At 38.5% G+C, this 21,484-nt stretch overlaps 1 protein-coding gene across 1 annotated transcript in view; it reads right to left on the bottom strand.

Moving 5' to 3' along the window:
• LOC150088707 (somatomedin-B and thrombospondin type-1 domain-containing protein-like) overlaps window positions 1-21,484 on the bottom strand; it is a 75,908-nt gene that overhangs the window by 12,727 nt on the left and 41,697 nt on the right. The gene's annotated exons all lie outside the window — the stretch shown is intronic.

The raw sequence follows: 21,484 nt of genomic DNA on the forward strand, positions 1-21,484 counted from the left end.
CGCCAACTAAAAAGGGCATTTCGTATTCGAATCTGCAGTATGATATAAGCTCATGACGCGCATATCCGTAGTCGCCTACATAGTAAAAGCTAAATGATTTGGTGAAGGATGTGCGCCTTCCAAAATTCCAGTGTCTTTAGAGATCTGGAATTTAGATTCAAAGCTAAAAACTTACTCTCTCCATGGAGGTCATTTTTTCGGTACAAACATTGTGAGAAAGAGTTCATTCACTTATCTATTTTAGCAATATTTCAAGATTGAATGTTGCATTAGGGACTCCATCCATCCAGATACAAACGAAGAGTTTCAAAGCTCACATCGATTTTTTTTTTTTTTTTTTGCAAGTAACCGACATGTTTGGCTTGAATCCGACTCAATGTGCTTCATCAAGTGATCATCACCTGATTTAAATTTTTGAACTGTTTTTATGCTGTGCGTTCACCTACAATATCTTCACCGAATTCCAGGTAAATATTACAGCAAGGGTGCTCAGCCTTTTGGAAGTCAAGGGTCAATTTGAAATTTTGGTACACGTCGCGGGTCATACGATAGACAAGACTAATATATATCGCTTTTAGGCTCGAATTCAGAAGCAACACCTAAGGGAAATTTTGTTGAGTAAAAACAAAACCAATTGCAGTGTTGATCCATGCACTTTACTATAATGTAATTCTTTTAATTTTTCGACTTGAAAATATTGCCCTTGAGAGTTGTTTCTGAATTCGACTCCATGTAATAGCTTTGTTTTGTAAACCTAGGGATCGTTTAAAATTTAAACTTTAAAAGAACGAAACTAACTGCATTTATAAGCAAATTTTATTACAATACAATAACCCAAGGGGCTTGTATCTGGTGAGTATGGGCTTGGCACATCCAGGGTCCTGAGCTGGATATCATCATTCTTTTTCTTGGTGATTACCTCTCTCTCTCTTGGGGTAATTCAAAAATTTTTTTTTTTTTTTCAGTTGGTGCAGTTAATGAGAAAACTGTTTATTTTTTAATAATTATTTCTGTGGTAGCTAGTCGGAGGCAGTGCTCCAGATGACAATCAGTAATTTTTGTCCTCAATTTTGACTTGGACTGCTTCATTCTAGAAAACATCTGTTCACATAAGTACGTGCTTCCGAAGAGGGAGAAGATTCTTGCCGCATGCATTCTTAAATTGACAAATTTTCCCTTTTCTATGTATTTTTGGTAAAACACTTCGTAAAATTTGATTTTCAGGTCTGAGTCACATTGAAGGTAAATGATTTCCATTTGGAGGTCCCCTGAAGTCTCCATCACATTCACAGAGAAGGGGTTAGTTACCCCGTTCAGGGTCCTTTCTTGAGCACGAAAATCTTGGAACTCGGTCTGGAGCTGAGATATTGTAGCCACATATTGAAGAGCATATTTTGCAGACTGCAATTTCAACATTCCTTGGAAATAAGTTACATTCTGGTCTTGAAGTTGGCACTTAAAGAATTCCAATTTCATCTGAAAAGTTTTCATGTGATTAAACAGGACATGCACCAGTTGATCTTTTGACTGGAGTTTCAAATTTAACTCATTCAAATGAGAAGAAATATCCGTAAGGAAGGCAAAGTCGGCCAACACTTCGGATCGTCGAACTCTGATACTGGCTTGCCTTTTGCTGTCATGAACTCTTGGATGGCATCTTTCAACTCAAAAATCCTATTGAGCACTTTTGAACTGCTTAACCATCGCACATGGGAGAAGTAGACAACATCGCCATGATCAGCATCCCATTCCGTCTGTAGAAAATTTTGAAACTGTCGATGATTCAAACCCTTCGCTCGGATGAAATTCACAATGTCTGTGATAACTTTCATGACATTTTCAAAACCGAGAGATTTGGCACACAAATTTTCCTGGTGAATGATGCAATGGTAGCTGGTAAATCTGCTAGTATCCATTTCTTGTTCTTTTTTTAAAAGTGCTACCAATCCCGCTTTCATTCCAACTATAGCCGGGGCTCCATCCGTTGCCAACCCTGCGAGGTTTTTCAAACTGAGGTAATATCTAGCAAGAGTCGTTTTTGTAGCTTCCAGAATGTCTGTTCCCTTCTTGGTTCCTTTCAAGGGTCATAAAGCCAACAATTCTTCAAAGACTAAGTTCGTTGTCGATCCCACGAATAAAAATAGCCAACTGAGTTATATCAGTTAAATCGGTACATTCACCCAATGCCAATGAGTAAAATTTGCATGCTAGCAACTTTGTTTTCAATGACTCCTCAACATTCAATGCCAGTTCTTTTACCCTCCTAGTAACAGTCATTCGAGACAAGCTTATCTTTTTGAAGGCATCAGCTTTGTTTGGGCACACAACTTCGGTTGCTGCTACAAGGCACTCCTTGACAAATTCTCCATCGGAAAATGGTTTCGACCTTTGGACAATTTTTTGAGCAATAATATAACTAGCTCTGACATAACTCTCAGCATCCTGTGATACTTTCTTAAAAACTGATTGTTGCAATTTTAATGATTTTTTGAGAAGGTTCAGTTTGTCTATGCGTACCTGACCCTGGAGACTGACGAACTTGGTTGCATGTTTCGTGTTATAATGTATTTTCAAATTATTATTATTATTATTAGCCATATGCTGCACCAGCCGAAAAAAAAAAAAAAAAATTCCCGCCTTACCCTGAGAGAGAGAAGTAGAAGAGAATCACCAAGAAAGCAAGAAAGAGAAGAATGATGATATCCAGCTCAGGGTTTGCCAAACCCATACTCACCAGACATGAACCCCTGTATTCCTTGACAGCCGATATTGATTCCTGACATATAAAACAAACAGGCTTTCCATCAGTTTCCACAAAGAAGTATAAATTAGTCCATTTTCCGTTGAAATTGCGAACAACTTCACTGTAAACACGCTTTCTGCTGGTACCTGCCATTTTGAATTTACTAGGGCCTCTTATTACCATTGTTACGTTTTTATATAACAAAGGTAATTAAAACTTCGCTAAATGATTAAATTCACTTAGCTTTATTTTTACAAAGCTCAAACAACGTTGTTGTTGTTATTTGGTTTTTAGGAGCATTAACAACTAAGGCTATATTGCTCAGGCAAACAATGTAATAAAAACTAAAGAATTGTTAATATTAGTCGTTAATTAATCGAAAGTTTGGAAAGAGCGCATCGCGAGATAATTCTAACTTACTGAATGACTAAAATCCACTGAAGCGCACTTTACAGTAAACCCTCGATTAAGGTTAAGGTGCACTTATGTCACTAAATTTTGAGAATAGTTGCTCTAATACATGGAGACACAAATTCTTTTGTGCCATAATCCGAAACTTAATTCATTGCGATCCGTCTTGGAATTTACCATCACTGATCGTGAGAATATACGTTGTTCATTTGTTTGAAGATTCAATTATCAAAACTAAAGGAGATCAGTAATCAAAATAAGCATTATTATTGTTAAAAGTAATAATAAAATATTTATTTAACATGGTCATAATCAACAAATTCATTTGGTTTATTTTATCATTATTTTTTTTTCTGAAAGGATATTGTTTTTGGTGTCCACATTACTTTCTTTCAGTGTGCAACAACTGTAATAGCACACAAACTTTTTGACGATCCCTCGAATATATTTTGTGAATCACACTTTGCTCACCACTGCTCTTGTAAATAAACAATCACAGACACGGAGTTCTTCCACCTAATCCAGAAGTCAGTTAGAAGCTACCCATTAATAATGGTTGGTATAATATACCAACCATCTTTACTGAACCACAAATTGAGGAATGAATAGGAATATCGTCTTTCAAAAATATCCTACCGAGACTTTAACCTAAGGCACCAATACCAAAAGACGTCAGAATTCCAGACGGCCGAAAGTAATTAAATAAATAAAAAAGGCTCCATTCCCCCACCTCTCTCTCTCTCTCTCTCTCTCTCTCTCTCTCTCTCTCTCTCTACTCGTCTTCGCTGAGCCTTCTAAAATTACATGTCATAACACCCTATAATGTGTCCAGACACTTCACCAAATCTATTAAGCTCATGTTGCATTAGAAAAAAGCGGGAGCAAAAAGTGTCTGCTCCACAACAACAAAATTGTATGACATGACGTTATATGCAACTTGAAATACTGAGTGCAGTGATCCTTGAGTACTCTGATAACCTTAACTTCTTTGTATAGGATGCTGGCACGTTTTTTTTTGTATATATATATATTTTATTTTGTGTGTATGTATGTATCTTTTTCAAATCTTTTTTCTCTCTGCTTCTCTTTGGAAATCATTGGCTTGCAACGACGAAGTTCCTATTCGAAGGCTTAGTTATTAGCTTACAAGTTAAAACGCCAACAAAATAGCTGGATTATATATATATATATATAAAAAAAAAAAAAAAGCATGGCTCACCAGCAACGGTGCAGTTAATATATACTGAGAATACATACACCGATGAGACAAAACATTATGACCAGCGAGTCGTAATGCAAATTGAAGTAACTGTAGGTGAACTACGGCACGTGCGCGGGTCGGGACTTAAGCGAGTTTGACAAAGGCCAAATTGTAATGGCCAGACGACTGGGTCAGAGCATATCCGAAACGGCACAGCTGGTGAGATGCTCACGGTTAGCCGTGGTTAGTACCTACCGAAAGTGGTCCGAGGAGCGGAAACCCACGAATCGCCGGCGAAGTGTTTTACGACCACGGCACATCGATGCTCGAGGTGAGCGAAGGCTCTCCCGGATGGTACGTGGCAACAGAAGGGCGACTGTGGCGCAACTAGCCGGTAATTGGAATGCTGGTGATGGGAGTAATGTGCCACAACATACAATACATCGAACCTTACTGAAAATGATCCTGTGTAGTCGCAGGCCGCTCAGTGCTAATGCTAACCACGATTCACCAGCGACAGCGCCTACAATGGGCACGCGAGCGTCGAAACTGGACCTTGAGTGATTGGAAGGTCGTCTGGTCCGGTGATTCAGGTTTCCTGTTGCACCATGTGGACGGCCGGGTACGTGTGCGTCGTTTACCTGGGAAAGTCATGGGCGCCTGGATGCACCATGGAATGAACACAAGCCGGTGGCGGCGGTGTGATGCTTTGGGCGATTTTCTGCTGGGATACCCTGGGTCCAGTCATCCATGTGCCGGGCATTCTGACATCTACCAGCCACCTAAATATCATTATTTTATTTATTTATTATTATTATTTTTTTTTTTTTATTTTTTTTATTTTTTTTGCTGGCATTAGCTAAGTTTGCTGATGCGGGATTATTTTTATTTATTTATTATTTTTTTTTAATATTTTATATATACATATATACAGTATATATATATATATATATTTTTTTTTTTTTTTTTTTTTTTGCTGGCTCCCAGGTCTGGGCAGCCTGGGAGCTGGATTGTTGGCACCCACCAGCCTTGCATTACTGCTGGTGGGTGTGGGATTATTGTGCTGGGTTGCACTGACAGATTTATTAGGCCCAGGTCGGGCTTTATGTGCCAGGGATGAACGCCAGCACCTAGGAGCCACCTAGGTGCCGGCGTTCATCCCTAGGAGCCACCTAGTGACATGAATATACAATACAATACCTAAACATCATTGCTGATCAGGTACACCCTTTCATGACAACGGTCTTCCTCTCTGGCGGTGCCGTCTTTCAGCCGGATAATGCGCCATGCCACACCACCCGGATTGTTCGAGACTGGTTCACGGAACATGAGGAAGACTTCCAGATATTGCCCTGGCCTCTAAATTTCTCAGACATCAATCCCATCAAGCCTCTATGGTTTCTGTTGGAACAGCAACTCCGATCTGCGGCGTCTTAACCACGGACCTTACAGGAGTTAAAGGATCTGCTGGTTACGTGTTGGTACCAGATACCACAAGACACATTTAGACATCTTGTAGCGTCCATGCCTCGCCGGGTACGAGCTGTTTTGGCTGCACGTGGAGGACCAACATCATATGAGATAGGTGGTCATAATGTTTTGGCTCATCGGTGTAAATGTTGATATTAAAATGCTATTTTCATTAAGTTTTTCAAGAACAGCACATTTGTTACCTCAAAAAACAATGAACTAGAAATAATAAAACAGGGAAAAATCGAATAGCTGTGTTATGTTATATACAAAATCTGTTGAAGACTAAATGCACAAAGAATAATATGTTATGGGTGAAATTAACTGTATAATATCGGTGTCAATACACCACAGTTTACCCATAATTTTAACTACTTATAACGGCATCGTTTGATTTTATCTCATATTGTGGCTACCTTCACAACGAGATACCAGGTATTGCACTACTTCGAATAAATAACGCTTCTCTAGTAGAGGAGACATGTTATTTATTCTTAGTGGGCACCACCACCCAGACGCGTTTCTCCTCTACTAGAGAAGCGTTATTTATTCGAAGTAGTGCAATACCTGGTATCTCGTTGTGAAGGTAGCCACAATATGAGATAAAATCAAAAGATGCTGTTACACTACTTATGTAGTTAAATTTATGGGTAAACTATGGTGTATCTACACCGATATTATATACAAAATCTCTTTACCACAGTATTAGGCAAACAACAAAATACCGTATGCTACATTAAAAAGCAACATCCCCGCATCATGTGGCCATCATACCGTGCACGGTCAGAACACAATAAATATCAAGTAAAGTTTTATTAGGTTTTATTAAAACAAAAATGATAAAATGTAATAATAATAAGTTATATAAAAATACACACCAATTTTAATTTTTTTTTTTTTTTTTTTGTGAAAAAGAAATTGTAGCTAAAAATCTTTTGCGTAAAAACGTGTCATTATATAAATTCAGGACTGGATATGGCATATCCAGTTGGAGAGAATTTCCTTGGTCCTGGTTTTTAAAGGTTACTTGACACTGTCTTTTTCAACTTTTTGACGAAATCTGTGAGTACGAAACATTATATGCGTAATAAAAAGAACGTGATTGAATGTTTTTACACAAATGAGATTACTGTTAAAGTTAACAGCACACAATCAACATGGCTGCAGCTGACGTGAGAGAAAGAAAAAAAGAAAAAAAAAAGTGGATAACCCAAGTATTGCCAATGTCGGCAGAATATAAATGGTTAAGTTTTTTTTTAATTTCTGTCTGGCTGGCATAACTACAGTACCAGTAATTGTACAAAGTTGAAGAAAATAGAGTACCTCCTCCTTCTAGTTGTACTATTTGGAGAATAATGATTCTTGACCAGTGGGTGGGTAGTTTTTTTTTTTTTTTTTTTTTAGTAGTTGTTGGCGCATCAGCTTCTGTGGCCATAATGCACCTCCCAAGGTTTTTGCAGTACTTTGATCCAAGCCCGAGGCGGGAATCGAACCCGCGACCTTTGGATTGCCAGGCAGGCACTAGGTGGGTAGTGATCATCTTCCCAGTAAAGGGGGAAGGGAGAGAATGTGGAAAGATATCCTGGAATTACAACGTACCACATATCACAAAATATGGTGTTAGACAAAGAAGGAAATCAAGCTTGTTATAACCAGTAATGGTGTCATGGAATGGCTGTTGATTTTGGTTTTTTCTCCAAATATGTGTCTCAAGAAGGTTAAGATGAACTGATATGGAGAGTGATACTGCAGAAGCAGCTGGAGTAAGAGCGAGGATTGCGTTTTTAAGGGGTAAAAATTAAAATAAATAGTGATGAATTGTTTGAGCAGTGTATGTGAGGATATACAGGTAAAAAAGTAACCACAAACATAATTTTAATTTAATAAACAGTATTGCGTTTACTGGATTTTTATTGACCGATAAAAATGAAAAGGTTGTTGATCAATGTGAGTTATTCTGAAACCGATCTCTTAGTTATATAACTGTGCTTCCACCTATAAGTGGCGTTATAAATAATACCACGATCTCGGCAGGGTACGTTAAAGTGTCGTCAATGGTCAAAAGGAAAAGGATATGACTTTGGATATTTACGCATCTTATCTCATAATTGGCGCTTCTCGTATCGCTTTCTTCGCGTGAGGCAAATAAATAATGGTGAGAATTCTCTCTTGATTTAATTAGCCACTCGAGCAAAACAAGTATTTGGCTTAGAATTAACTGTGAGAACACCAAACACTTATGATCGCCAAGATAGAAAAGAACTATTTAATGTGTGAGAATGATGAGCGTATGTTAATGCGGAGATATTCAAGGGAAGTCAAGTACTGACTTGGTTGTTAATTGCGGGAAGTGATACCTTGGGGGTAATCAAGAAGATCAGAATAGATGAACAAATGATCTGTTCGATAAACAAGATCCACCATATTAGCAGGTCTCTCTCTCTCTCTCTCTCTGTTAGAATTACTAATACGTATATCTCTTTACATCGCATTTCTGACGTAATACATGTATAAAGTATTTTTGAATTTAAAACAGATTATGTGTAAAGTATAGTATTACGGGTATTAGTATTAGGATTAAAATGGCATAATGGTACAAGGAAGCAAACGTATTTTGCATCTGCCAAAAAAAAAAAAGAAAAAAAAAAAAAAAGAAACTCATTATTTTTATCATCAAAAAGTGCCTATTTTGCCAAACTTTGTCTCGGCCACCCTTTCAGATAATTTATTTCCAAAGTTCGGGAACACACTACTCGAAGGTGGACTCCATGAAATCTAGCCTGGGCGCAAGTACTCTAATACTACTTCCTAAGTACCCTTAGGAAGTATATACACGCAAAGCGCAGGTGGTCAGCTTTTCGGTAGCCAGCACCATCACTCAGCTGAAAGAACCGTGTAAATTACTGGGAGCGTACACTATAACAGTGTCAGAACTGGTCATAGCTGGTTGTGTTAATCCGCCTGTTTACTAGAATGAATTTTAGGCTAAGCTTGCTGATTGTCAGCCTGGTGGATATTGTGTTGTTGTTGTGCACTGATTAGAGGAATGAATAGGGAATAAGCGGATACGCAACTCTTTTTCTTCGTAGTTTTTGCTGTCTGTGTCAGTTAGACTGTAATGGATATTATTATTAGCCATTTGATGCAAGGAAGCCTGAGGCTTATGATGCACCAGCCAAAAAAATTTCTCGAGTTACCCTGAGAGAGAGGAATCACCAAGAAAGAGAGGGATGATGATATCCAGCTCAGGACCCTGGGTTTGCCAAGCCCATATTTACAAAATGTGAGCCCCTAAGGTTAATATGGTTAACAAAACACGAGTCTTAATTCCTCGTCTGAAGGATTGGAAATTGAAGACTTGCATGTGTAAATTCTTCCCAATTCACACATAAAAACTGTCTTTTTTTCTGGTTTTAATGCGCTTCCTAGTAAAATCTACCCAACAGCACGTTTCACGTAACGACAATACCGAGAATTCACGTTGGTCTAAAGCCAGTAAGCAGATTAACGCGTGTTTCGGACGTGGACAAGTGATGCTTTTCAACCTGCATTCTACTTGTAAGCACCTTGATATTTTATACTTGTTCCCTCCGGTTTTTGTCACATTTACCAGTAAGACTGTTCTTTCCTTATTCATTTTACTAATCCCCTCAGAGCCGTATACATTTCAATCAAATCCCCCCTCCCCATAAGACAAGTTAACATTAATTTTTTGCACTTGAAAATTGTGAATTTGCGAAGTACGAGCACTTTGCATATCGAATACTGCGACCTCCCCTTCCACCCATAAGGCATTGTGTATCATTTTATTTTATTCCGTTCCACTCCTCGCCTTACGCAATTTGTGAATGGTTCCTAACAGGATTTTTGTCTTTTGTTACATAAATTCTTCTCTTTCATGGTGATTCCTTTCTACTTTCTCTCTCTCTCTCTCTCTCTCTCTCTCGGGGTAATTCAGAATTTTTTTTTTTTTTTTTTGGCTGGTGCAGCATAAGCCTCTGGCTTCCTTGCACCATATAGCTAATAATAATAATAGTCCTAAAATTATGCTACGCAAATTGGAATATTTGCGTGAAGAAGCGGGTTAAAGGTTTTTTCATGAAATGTTAAAAAAAAACCTTTTTTTGAAGGTTATTTCTACTACTTGGCCATATGTGGCCAGAAAGAGAAAAATAACTATTTCCAATGAATACCTTGCCCTCTCTAGTGAGAACAATTATCACATGAGCTTTATAAAATGAGAAAACTGGACTTAAAGTTCGACAAATTATATATGTGATCATTCACAAATTACATTATGTAATTTTTTTTTTTAACATTTCATGAAAACAGGCTTTGACCCGCTCTTCACGCAAATATTCCAATTTGCGTAAGGCGAGCAGTGGAACGGAATAAAATAAAATGATACACGATGCCTTATGCGAAGTGCTCGGTAACCAAAAATCTACTCACAAAATTGAAGCAGCAGAACGGAATTTCAATCGTCTATTTTGTCACTCAGAAGTCTTCAAGTTTCTCTATACCTACTTTCGACTTTTAGCACTAGATGTCAGAAGAACACAACTATATCTCAGAATTTTTAAACTTCCATGCTCCTTCTAAGGCCACCAGGAGTACTGCCTAGTAATAGTGACATCGTTACGAGGTTAACAATCGCTGTTTATTGATTTAACATTGGCAACATGATGCATGGAAGCAGAGCTTATACATAAGCAGCACTAACCACAAGACAAAAAAAAAAGGTAAATTTAATCCATTAAAGAGATTTACACCCTTACCAACAAGCACATTTATTTATTTAATTTGTTTTTGTTATGGATCCACACAAATCTGCAGGATTATAGTTGTTCTAGGGGTATCCCTCTACGGTCTTTCCGAATAGCATGCATGTTCCTCGGAAATATTTTCTTTTCTCTTTTTTTAGCCCTTATTCTAATAATTAATTTCATTTAATTTTAAAATGTTTTATTATTTATTCATTATTGTTTTTTGTCAACCAGTACAGTTAATTTTACTAATATATTCACCACAGTATTCGTTATAAATATCCACTGTTGTTTATTACATATGCATTGTAAATGGTTGACTGTTGTGTTTGTTTTGTCGAATAAAATAAAACGAAACAAAATATTGGAGAAAATATATTTATCTGTTCCTTTTGGAACAGTAAATATTCTCTCAATATGAGGTCGTTGTAATAAAACTCAAAGCCACAGGAAAGTTTATAAACTGTATCTTTTAGTCCGTTATTCTGATTCGGGTGGAAAGTTACTTCACTTTTCGACCAGCTTTACGAAATGGTATACAAGACGTCTGTTGAGGAATGATTTATATGTAAAATATACTGTATATATGACCTGGATTTTGAAGTGGCGAATGATTTAGGGTTAGTGAGATGAGTGTTGTTTGCTTAACTGAACTGAATTGTTTTTTAATATAAACACCGTAATTGTATAAGAAAATATAATTTCTCAAGTATAATTTTCATAGTTTTCGTAAAATGTAATTGAAATGTAAAACTGGTTGCATCACCGATGTGTTTACGATTTTTAACCCCAGAAGAAGTATTCGTAGCTTCTCTATACTAGAATCATCAGTAATCGGCACCTCTTTTTCTGTCGCTCCTTAAACAACATATGCAATATAGATCTACCGCTTTAAATGGTAGCATGAGGGTTGAGCACTCACACACTCGTTAGTTTATGATAGACGCAGTTCACAGATTATGAAAAGATATTGCAGTTTGAACAACGAGCAAACATCGAAGGTCGAAAATTTTGGAACTTTATGAGAATGCCTTTAGAAACCGGAAAAGAATATTTTATCTTTACTTAAATTGCGATATCCTGGTGCCTACAGTACGAAAATAACTGAATCAAATGAGAGAGCGCACATCTACCTCTTCCGACCTACACAAATGAGTATGACCCAATCATTGTATATCCATATGTGTCCTTGTATGAGTAAAAATGAATGTGCATACGGTCACTGAATCCTTCAATGGTTATTTCAAAATCATCAAAACTTGTTTTTACCATACTATCCGCGCTGTTCTGCCAATTTATTAGAGAATCCGGTGTTCCGATATCTATATGACTCCAGTCGTACCAAATGAAATAACTCGTGACGCGCCACATGATACGACACATCTTTCAGAACAAACTAAAGGCACATGGGAAAAGTAGGCGACCCTAACCACCTCAAGAGAGGCATGATCATGGAAACTCATGAAGCCAGGTATTATTATGACGAGAGCAGCAGTGCAATTCTCCCACGTATCGACGCAGATATTTTCTAGGGGCATCTAGTGGCTACTGTGAAACAAAACCAGCAAACAAGGTGAATACGTCCGACCGGAAGAAGATACTTAATGACCTGAATCGCAGATGTCTAGCCCTCCATGTGCTTTTGTAGGAAGGCAGCATTGCAGACAATCACCAAAACCTTCAAATGGCATGAATCCTTTTCCATCACAGAGAAACAACGAGTGCTCCTTCTAAAGGTAAAAATCATAAGAACATCGGTGATGCAACCCAACCATTAGTGGATTTTAATCTGAGCAGGAATGAAATAACACCATTAAGGGCACTTTTGAGCCCTTTTCGATTAGGTGTGTGTGTGTCAGGCACCAAAGCAACTAAGGCTAAAAAGCAACAGCATATTAAATTGCATTGTATGTTAGAGCGATTTACTATTTGCTGGACAAAAAAACTACTGAGTTTCCATTGAAAGAAACCATACAACCCCTAGTCTGAGACCGACTAATTCAGCCACTTTGTGAAAAAAAGTCCATAAAAATTCCTCACGTCATTGATAGGATTCGAACTCAGGCCTCCCACTCGGTAAACTGTAAAGTGTGTTTAGGGTCAAACGGCACCAGGGGTTTCCCCCATCTCCGCTTTATCTTCATTGTGGGTGAACCAGTTCGCGGGGAAATGCCAGAGATTTAAAAGTGTATGGATATTGTATATGTGTAGTGTCATGTACCGTTGTTCATCTGGTCGTTTAGCCGCTGGATCCCTGCTGAGGCCCAACGTTGCCCCACTTTCGCGCCGTGGAGGCAGACCGGGAAACACCAGTAGACTAAGATTTACTTTGGCAGGTCCTGAGATTTCGGCGGCTAGGACCTGAAAAAAAAAGAAAAAAATAAATTTTTTTTTGGTAAATTCAATGAGGAATAACGCTTATTTCCGAAAGGCCGAGTGTATGGGCGAAAAATAATTTGGAGATGATTAAATCAATTCGGTGTAGGGTATTCGCTTGTGTATGTGCAGGCAGGGTGGGTGGGGAGACTGAAGTCTGGGGGGGAAGACAGAAGTATGGAGTCGAGAGGGGAGGCGACCCCAAGTCACAGTACAGTGGGGCATGCCCATGCCACGCCAGAAGGGAAAGTGGGAGCGGCGAGGACGGGAAAAGACAGTAAGACCGTCTCCTACCCCCCCGCCAGGGATAGGGATATTAAAGATGAAGGAGACTAGGGCGCCCTCTTCAAGTCGCCAAATGGCATTTGGCAGTTGCGCTGCTTTAAGTCTCTTTTCTTCAGTGTCAAAGACAATTTGCATGTTCTTGTTAGTGATGCGTTAAGGTTCCAGGCTTTTCATGACTTTTCTCATGCTGTCTTCACTAAAAGAACTATAATTAAACGTTCTGTACGAGTTTTGTTGTCTGCAAATGCTGAATATTTCTGGGATGGACGTGGCTCATGGTGTTGGGTCTGTCTATATTATATGTTTGGCATGATTCATTGTGTCATTGCCTTGATCTTTCTGTGCTTTCCAAGTTGAGCCTAAATGCTTCTAATCCTAACTGACATAGGCTCTACAGGAACTGTGTCCATTTGAGTAACAACCACTGTTTTTTTTTTTTTTTTTTTTTTGCTGGCTCCCAGGATTGGGCAACCTGAGAGCGGGACTGCTGGCACCCACCAGTATTTCACTTCCTTTGGTGGGTGCGGGATTTGTGCTTTTGCACAAGAGTTTTTAACAGTAGAAGATACAGGTCCGGATCCTCGTGCTGGGGACGGGCATCAGGTAGCAGCTGCCCTGGTGTCAGTTGCTCCCTGGTGGCAAAGTGACCTGACACTAACAACACACTACTCTCACAGACACTTCTTTAACACTTTGTTATACTTTCCTATTCAAAAATATGATTATTAATTTAGAATAACTTTTTTAGTCAAAATTTTCTTGTTTTAAAATCTCTACTTTCCTTCCTATCTTGTCAGGCCCAGTTTACAGCTGATCTGTCAAATAAGGTAAACTAGGTGGAGATGAGCGAATGACTATCGACACACACACACACACACACATTCTTCAAGTCGCCAAATGGCGTTTGGCAGCTGCGCTGCGTTGTCTCTTTTCTTCAGTGTCGAGTCGATTTCAGTCCAGTCGCTCATCGGGTAAGCCCCTCCCTGTGTTTTTCTCCTTCTTGTCTCAGGGTTTTTCTCTCTAGTAACTCCATCAGATAGTATTTTATAGTCTTGTACAATTGAACTTGTGGTGGTCTTTCGTCAGACACGATTTATGGTAATGAGCAGTTTTCTCCTCCCGAATAGGTCCTGCGCATATTGAGAAAGTGCTCTGTATTCCTCGTCTGTGTCAATGAAGTGGGATTCCTACAAAGACACACTACCTTCCTTTTGGAAGGTAGTGTACCTTTGTGATCAGGATGCCTCTGAGATCTTCGTATTTTGGGCAGTCGTAGACCAAGTGGTTCCAGTTCTCGCCCTCCCCATACGTGCAGTTGGGGTCCTCAACAAGGCTTCTCGATCAGCTTCTCATTAAAGGGGCCATGACCAATATGCAGCGAAATCAACTGCATCCCCGGAAATACCAGAAATCACACGAAAATTCCTCCCCGAGGAATTTTCGTGTGATTTCTCCTTTTGTTGTATGGGTCCATCTTTGTTGCCACTCCCGGCGTAGGTATGCCTGTAATCGGGACTTTTTCTGTTTTTGTACTACTCGCTGGGACAATATTGAAATCCTGGAAGGTGGCAGCGATCCCCCCCCCCCTAACGTGCAGGAAGAGCAAGCCAGCTTTTACAGCTTCCAAATCGAGGGGTGCGCTCCAGCAAGCACCTGCAACGCTGGTGTGCTTACTATTCTGCATGCTCATGTGGTTGTTAATAAAACGGTCCTTTGTATCGTATCCAGAGTTCTGCTATTGACTGCAAGCGTCGTTTTGCTGTACCATACTGCCGCAGCATAAGTAATCGCAGGGATAAAGGTTGACTTATAATACAACATTAGTGTTGTTTTTTTTTTAATCCCTAGTCTTTTTTCGTAACTTCGCCACCAGTGCCGAGTAACGTCTTATCTTCGTCCTTATATATGGTAGGTGAGGTTAAAAGGATAAGTTTTTGTCTAGGATAACTCCTAGATATTTCATTTGGTTGGCGAGTTTAACGGTCACACCTTCTATTTTAATTTGCGGTGGACGCCGTATTTGCAGGGTTCCTTTTAGTAGAATAGATGTGGTTTTCGTCGGTGAAATTTTGGTTTCTTGTAACCCAGTGTTGTAGTTTCTGTAGAGCTTGGTTGGCTGTGGTTTCCAGTTGGGCTCTAGAGTCATCCTCATTGGTAAGAATAAGGTCGTCCGCAAAGGCCTGGGCCCTGACCAGCTCCCATGTCCAGGTTCAGGAGCTCGTCGAGGACCAGGTTCAGGAGCTCGTCGAGGACCATGTTCCAAAGGAGTGGCACCCCAAGACAGATCCCTGCGGGCAGCCCCTGTGTACAGATCTTGTGACTTTTTGGTAGTTGGCATTGATTTCTACTCTCCTGCAAGGTAGGTAGTCCTCCATTATCTTGTATAGGTTGACAGGGACCGCTGTCCTCCCACCCGGTGTGGGAGGACGGCGATTAAAGCTGTTGCGCCATCTGCGGGGGCGCCTTATGCGAATCCATGTCGGACAGTGCCGCTGTCATCGCCGCTAAAAGTCGATCAGTGAGCTATCAGATACGTTATTTTAATCCTGGCCATTAGCAGTGAAGGGTCGTGTTATTACACTGCAACAGAGATTTATTTTGGTCGGAAAATGTATAAGGACATTCATATAAAATTCCACACTCAATGAAGGAAGTGTATAGTATAGTAAATGAATGACAAAACACACAGGAACACTGTGCAAAGATGATTTCGGAATAAAATTTCTTATGTACAACATGACGCTTTAAATGTCTTCAAAATTTTTTCTATACACGACATTATTTACTGACGACAATTCTTCAAATTAATTTTCCCATTTTAAGAAGAAATGTTATGCATTATGATCAACCAACTTTCACTACAGTTTCAAAGAAATTTTATGATGGGTTTCCATTATCCAAAACAAAAACATGTGTTGCCTTATGGACTGGCCCTATTTCTGTCGTTGTCCCTCAATACTGCGAGGATAATTGTTACTAACCCCTCCTTCCCAACACGCAAAGTCATACATCACAATTTCCCATTTACGAATCTAAGATCCATCTAACGAGAAAGACACTTTGACACATAAGGAGAGAACCCCCCCAAACATCGATAAACTAAGTTTACTCTACAGTGACAGATGCGTGCACTTCGCGCACTGTAGGAGAGGGCAGACATTGTCCAAACATGCGTCTGACCAGTTATTACCGAGCTGCGTATCTCAACTCCTCCTGGGTGTCTAGCTGCGCTGATGTACTGGTGACAGATGACTTTATACTTGGAGTTTGTCTCTCTTAAATAAACAAATAAGTTAGCCAAAATTTCATTTAAAATGTGTCAGAATAAGCTGTTGGAAGAAACAAGTTAACAACCCTAGTACAAGTAGTAATTGTTATAATGTACAAATAATTAAGAGAAATTAAGAGAAAGAAATTCATAGCAATTAATAATATTCCATAGGAATTCTTTGCATCATGCAAACATACAGTTCAGAAGCCTTGCTTCAAATGTATGGATATCCACAGAGAAGGAATCGCGATTATATTTATAATGTTATTATTCTGAATAATATTAATATATTATCAATATCCAGAATATTAATAATATAAAAATTTATATAAAAGTCCACCTTAAAATTTGCTTCATGGATAAAACCATAGACACACTGTGGTTTCACACAATGATCGTTGTAGGAATTTGCTAATTACATCCCCACATTTTGCAGTACTCTTCTGTTCAGTGTGATGTGTATCCTTGGTTGATGCAGAATAGTTTACAAAACAGTTCTCAGTGATAATTCGAGTCATCCCGTTTCTGTGCTAGAATATGATATACGCCGTTAGCGCTTCACGTAATAGAGAAATAAAGTTATCATTACGAATGCGCGAGAACTTAGCAAGGATTTATATATTAATAAAATAATGTCAATAGAACTTTGTGCACTTGAATACCATTATTAAGATAAGCTATAGAGTAAGATTTTAGTGTAGTTTTCAATATTCTGGTGGGGATAAATCCCACTATCCCCAAGGTGCCTTCGTAGCAGTACTGGTCTCTTCCACGAGCATTCCTTAATTTATTCGTGTGAAGTAGTAATAGACAGCATCATTTTCGCACCTTAGCGTTTTCTTACGTTTCTATCATGGCTGTCATATTTCCATGAAGTGAAGCAGTCTGCCTGTTGTTACTATACACTTTATTACTTCTTACCATGTGAAGAAATTATGCTTTTCATTGTGAGCATCCATTTTCTACTTCCCCTGATTCTACCTTAGTTTCTGCTCACCCTTGTATACGCATGTTATCCACGCTTGATAAGTCTTTCATGTCCAGAAAGGTCGCTTAGGGTCCCCGAATTAGGAAGCCTCGAAATTACTATATAGATTCTATGACGCAGAAACACTGTGACAATCGCTTAAAATATATTTCAAAGCTGATTGATTACAGTTAAAAAAAAAAAAATCTTTGTAGATTTTCAGCATAGGTAGCAGTTTTGGGGTCATTGAAAGTAATCATGCATTTTTGCACCAGATGTTCCCTTTCCTAAATATTACCACAGAGTGCCCAGTTGCTTAAAATATATTTACATTGTTATTGTAACTCAACACTTTCGATGTAGTTTATTAAGAAAATAAAAATAAATAAAAGTTTCTTTCTGGTCTTACGTGCTCAGAAACTCTAGATTCATCCTCTGTTTCCCTTGATAAGCGCAAGCACTTTGTACTTTGGAAACTGTTTACAATATATTCTGTAAAGGACACCAATCGGTAATGACGTCAAAAATCTTGTAACAGCCTAATGATAGGCATTAAGTTCACTCACCCTGACCATTGACAAGTATATATAATATCACATGGTGTACTGAACTTTACCACTTATATTTGCTATTAGAAACCTAGGTCACATTTTCCAGAGTGCCAAAGTTTAGTACCAAAGTGCTAATCTACACGTTTTTTTTTATTTATTTTTTTTATTTTAAAGTTCTCAACCTGTAGTTACAAAGTCACAAACAGCTATACAAATACAGTATAGTTAAAATGCAACCATATTCTGCACATTAGGATATTAAAGATTAGTTAGGATGTTAAAGATTCAAGAATTAATAATAAAAACTTCCTGCTCAGAGTAGTAGTAGTAGTGGCATGTGATGCAAGAAAGCAAGTGTATGAGCTTATGCAACATCAGCCAAAAAAAAAAAAAAAAATTTTACAAAACAATCCCCTCTAAATGTTTGTCCAGTTCCTTCTTAAATTTATTTAACCTATCAATTTCCACAACGACAGATGGAAGTTTGTTCCAGCAATTAACCATCCGCTGGCTAAAGGCAAATTTCCGCACATCTTTTCTACATCTGTCCTTTCTTAATTTGAATTTATGCCCCCTTAGGTTCGTAATCGAACAAGTGGAAGGATCCTATCAGAATTCAGCGTGCTCAACCCATTCAAGGCCTTATACACCTCAATCAGATCACCGCGCAGGTGCCTAGTCTCCAGCCACTGCAATTTGCAGAACTTAAGCCTCTCTTTGTAAGAGGATCCCTTCATTCCCCTCGCCAATCTTGTTGCCCTTCTCTGTACACGCTAAAGCAAATCTACATCCTTCCTATAATGAGGCCTCCACACTTGTACGCGGTACTCAAGGCGTGGCCTGACCATTGCCTTATACAGACGGACAATCACCTCCTTTTCCCTGATTTATTGAGTAAAATCAATAAATCAGCTAAACAAATAAATACTGTCTACAAATTCAAACCTATGTGGCGAAACAGTGACAATTTCATGTATAAATACAGTAAATATCGAATGTTCCTTCAACGAATGAAAATTAATTACCTTGCAACTCTGAAGTTGAATCCAAGCTTCAATTAAACGACCGAGAATCTTCAGCCAAACTTCACTTTTCCATAAAATATATTTGGGAATGGTATTTTATTCTTTTATAAAGTTATTAGTATTGACTTTTTAATAGATCGTAGTCAACGATAATTTTATTTAATATAATTTGTTGCAATTTTTTTTAACCGAGTTCAAGTTTCAGTGAAATTAAATTAAAAGTTCATATTGAGTTTGGTATTGTTGCTTTTAAATTATTCACATGGAGTATAAATTTTATTTCGTAAGCAAAATACAGCTATACCTGTTGTCGTCAAACGTTTGTGGTTCCGATATATTTTGGTAACGATTGATCAGATCGCACTTAAATGCGAGGATAATATTCCTTTGGATGCCCAGTTTTTAAAGTGGCATAGTTCAGATCATCACCAGTATGAATTTGTAGTATGATGGAATTGTGTTATATCAGGTGACCATAGATTGTAAGATTTTTTTTCAAATTTGATATTTTTACAAAAATTATGTGAAAGCCATTGTAGATGGCAACATTCATCGATGCATTTCGAAAGTACAAGTGACACCTGCCTAGAGTGTAAAGTGCGTTAGGCAAAATAGTGAAAGTAGCTAGAACAAAATGGCTGCTCCAATTACAGTCATTCAAGCATGTTTATAGGTATAAATCAGTCACAAACGATATTCATGTAGTTTGTCTGCGCGGTAGCACAGCGGTTATTTAAAAGATTGTTTCTATACTGCAAATTTTCTCAGTTTTTAAATATTTATAAACATCTAAAAATAGAATTGTTGCAGTTATAATAGCAATGAAAAACAGAAATAATGGGATCAAAGAGAAAGAGATAAAAACAGTGAGAGATAAAAACGGTAAGGTGGACGAAGGAAAATACATGAGAAGGAGAGAGAAAAAAAGAAAACTGTTCCATGTTTATATAGATGCAATTATTATATGGAGAAAATGATGGTTAATACTTAGGATTTATATAGACAAACGCATAAAGTAACAGAAAAGTGCTAAGACTAATATTGTGCTTCTCAGGACGGATGTATTATTATTGATGGAATGTGTGAGTCAACAATGTTTTGGAAGCTAGGTTATGAGGTCGGTGCCGCCGTTCTACTATAAATATAGTTGACGATTTATCAAGGGGAGAGAAAGGCTGTTAAGGAGACATATGAAGGAGAAAGGAATTTCACCAAAAGTAGGGTCGGTTCCGTGACTGTTTTTTTAGCCCTTATGCAATAAGAAATAATTTTTGAGTAAAATTTCAAATATATTTGTAAAAGGCTGCTCCTGATCATATTTACACAAATACTCGAAAGGGAAGAGTGAATTTATTCATGTTCAGTTTACAATAGAGCGCATTACATTTCAAGGTCACTCAGTGCTGGTCTCTTTATCACATGTAGGCTGTACAGGAGTCAATTTTGGTAGATGGATAAATGCGTTAGACATGTAATATATTCTACGTGTTCAAAAATGTCCAAGCTCGCGGAAAGAATTCACTGAAAATGTGTACGCTAAGTGATTGTTAGTGGCTTTCCATCGTGCGTAAGAAGAGTAGTGTATGTAGAAGTAGCATGTAGGCTGTTGTTGTTGTAGGCTTTTAGGTGCATCAGCAACTTAAACTATATTGCGCCGTATGTATTATGTCAATAAATTGCGTGTGTTCTGTAGTTGATTTGCTATTTGTTGGACGAAAAACTCGCGTTTACGGGAAGTAAAAAGCATATTACCCTCGCCTGAGCCCAACTAATTCGGCTAAGTCGTGAAAAGAGCGTATAAAAATTCTTCGCGTCATTGATCGGATTCGAACCAGTGCCTTTTCCACTCGGTGTGGGGAGGACGATACTTATTATGTTCTTGTTTATACTCCGGCACGACCACCAGGTCAGTGAAGTTTACAATAAATCAATCAATACAAATGTTAATCGTATTTAGTAGTCACGGGCTTGAACCCCGTTCCACTCACAGAGCGTGTGCTACTGCACTCGCGCCCTTGACCACTCGGTTACGTCAGGCCGAGTGGTCAATACCCGCGAGGGCGTAGCATGTAGGGATTGATGGGTTGTCACTCAGGTGAACTCGTTAATGGAGAATTGTTGATGGTATCTTCTCCTACATGTAGCCAAGGGCCAGATGAAAGATTATGCAGGATTTGATTGATCTCTTGTGAAACATACGTAAGTATGATAAGCTTTTTGAGCAGCCAAAATGTATCTGTATCTGTGGGGCATTCAGGGAACAGATTACCTTCTAACAGGCTTCATTTATGTGTATTTTTAAGGGACGTCTCTATCGAATTTGTCCGATTGTGCTGGATTGTGTCAAGTGCCAAAACAATTAAGGCCATGAGATCGGTAATCGTAGGAAAATCCGATACTCTTCCAATTGAGACTGGC

This window comes from Mastigoproctus giganteus, chromosome 3 (assembly GCF_048544385.1).
Source record: "Mastigoproctus giganteus isolate SK-2022 chromosome 3, ASM4854438v1, whole genome shotgun sequence".
In the NCBI taxonomy this organism is placed as follows: Eukaryota; Metazoa; Arthropoda; class Arachnida; order Uropygi; family Thelyphonidae; genus Mastigoproctus; species Mastigoproctus giganteus.